The sequence below is a fragment of the Panulirus ornatus genome, chromosome 12 (assembly GCF_036320965.1).
Source record: "Panulirus ornatus isolate Po-2019 chromosome 12, ASM3632096v1, whole genome shotgun sequence".
Taxonomy (NCBI): Eukaryota; Metazoa; Arthropoda; class Malacostraca; order Decapoda; family Palinuridae; genus Panulirus; species Panulirus ornatus.
The window spans coordinates 34,874,230-34,876,578 of NC_092235.1; the positions used below are offsets into that span (position 1 = coordinate 34,874,230).

The following is a 2,349-nucleotide window of genomic DNA, read 5'->3' on the forward strand; positions in this document are numbered from 1 at the left end:
AAATCATCAGCGTATCGAAGCCAGATTTTTGCATGGTTATTGATTAAGTTAGAATCTCATTCTAAATGTATTCCATGAATAAGTTACTGAGAATGGGACTAAAAGAATTTCCCATGGCCAGATCAGATTTCTATATATGAAAATTACCTTCATCACCTTGGAAAACATTATTGGAAACATAAAGCTCTATTAAGTCAATGAATGTTTTATGGGCAGGAGTAAGGCAAGACTGAGATTAGGTAATTTCTTCCTTAGGTATGTGATGGTTTCTTCATTGGGGACTTTACCACTGCCTCCCCCCGTTTCTCTTTTAACGATCAGCCCAGTGTATACCTTGACATGGCAATGATAGGAGGGAGTCGTGTATTGGTGTTGGGATTTAAAATCTTTATGAAGTGTTTGCACCTGTTGAGGTGGATTGTCCACATGAAACATGAAGTGCAGCATGTATTGAAGCATGTATGTCAGACAAAGATTATTTGAACCATCAAATGGTGACTTCACCTTCATAACTTAGATAATAATGATCTGATGCTGTTTGTTTATCATTCCCTTAACATTCGACTTTGAAGGTGTAATCTGTGTGTACATCCAACTCTGTATTGTTAACTACTAATCATAAGGTTTTTATACCCATGTCATATTAACTCCTGAGCCTGAGAATCTAGTCTTCACATATTGTTAAAATTTGATAGAGTTTTGATAACTGTAAGTCTTCAATAATTAATGTTTATATTCTAAGGTCAAGTGTCTGATGTTGATCTGATCTCTTTATATCACTGTTATTTGATATAATAGTTAATTTGGATATACAATATAATGAGCACTTTATGATAGGGGTCCTATCTTCTTGTAACTCAAACACTTGATGTTAAAGGGATAGTCTTTATACATCATTAATTCCTTTTGTTAATGATATTTTACCTTGGTAACTCTAAAAATGAAACTTAAGGATCTGCTCTCTATATATCATTAATGATCAGTGTTAGAGAACTGATCTTTATCTGTTAACCATATCTAGAATTAAGAATCTCACTCCATTTTGATGAAAGAATCGTACTTTTAAGACCCCAAACCCTTTATTTGATCAGCACTTAGTACTGACCTCTTCATGCTGGTATGTTGTGTGCAGGTCATATAAAAATCTTTACCATTATCTGCTGGCAACCCTTGATATCAAGGGTCTCCTTTGTATTACATTCGATATCTAATGCTAATATTTCTCATATCTCTGGCAGAATGTTCAATACAAGGGATGTAATATATACCTCCAAGCTTTCCTGACTTACAAGCTGCCACAAGAATGTGATATGTACCTCCACGCTTTCTTAACTGACAAGTTATCACAAAAACATGACATACACCCCAAGCTTTTCTGACTGACAAGTTACCATGAGAACTGTAGTCGTGTAAAAGTCTGAGAACACCAACATAATAGTTGTTGATTCAGCTTCATAAAACAGACAAAAAAATTTGTACCTGTGAAAAAGACCTATGATAATTAGATCCTCAACAGCAGTGGAAGAAGTTGAAGAATATCTTCATCTTTAGGTATATAAAACATTAGTAAGAAGAGAGGCAGCAGGAGCAGTTCTGATGACACCACTAGTGTAACAGTGACATAATAAAGGAAAAGTACGCAACAAGAATGAACTCAAACAATCTAAATATAAGGTTTCACCATTAATGTCAAAGACTGTAGTTCATTCTGTTAATGTCAAGGACTTTAGTTCATTTTTAATGCAGTCAAACTGTACATATATACATTAAAATTGTGGTACTTGGGCCCAAGACGTTCATATATTTTCCAAGAATAATATGTGGTAATCTTGCTTTATGAATTAATGAGTTTTTATTATTCACAAATTGCCTTCAGTGCCTAATTAACTTTTTGTCAGTTTGTAGCATGAACTCTGGAATGATGCATCATGCATGGAGAGTTTCATATGTTGATACTTCACCATACCTCTTAAATGTAATCTTAAGATATGTGTTAGAAATGTTCATTTTTGAAGTTGTAATGAACTTTACAAGTAAGAGTTGGTTACTGTCAGAAATGGTCAAGAGGAGACACATGTAGCAGAACTATAGTGCAAGAACGCTAGTAATCTACTAAGAAGTGTATGAAGAAAAACTAATTCATTTTCATTTGAAAAAGCTATAGGATATATAAGGTCAGCTGGAAAAATTATTGACTAAATTGTGGGAACTGGCATGTCCATAAAAGTTGTGATGGGGTTGAGGCTTTGTTTCTTGTATGAGTGACATGGGAAAGACCTAACCTTATATGAGAAGCCAGTAGCCACTACACTAACCATTGAACTGCAGTTGTCTGCAGCTTCTCTCACT

The 2,349-nt window shown here is 34.4% G+C and overlaps 1 long non-coding RNA gene across 1 annotated transcript in view; it reads left to right on the forward strand.

Annotated features, from left to right (window-relative positions):
• LOC139752009 (uncharacterized) overlaps positions 1-1,787 on the forward strand; it is a 72,678-nt gene extending 70,891 nt beyond the window's left edge. The window contains exon 3 of the long non-coding RNA XR_011713462.1: positions 1,239-1,787. This is a non-coding gene — a long non-coding RNA (uncharacterized lncRNA). The remainder of the gene's footprint in view (positions 1-1,238) is intronic.
• Positions 1,788-2,349: the final 562 nt, after the last annotated feature.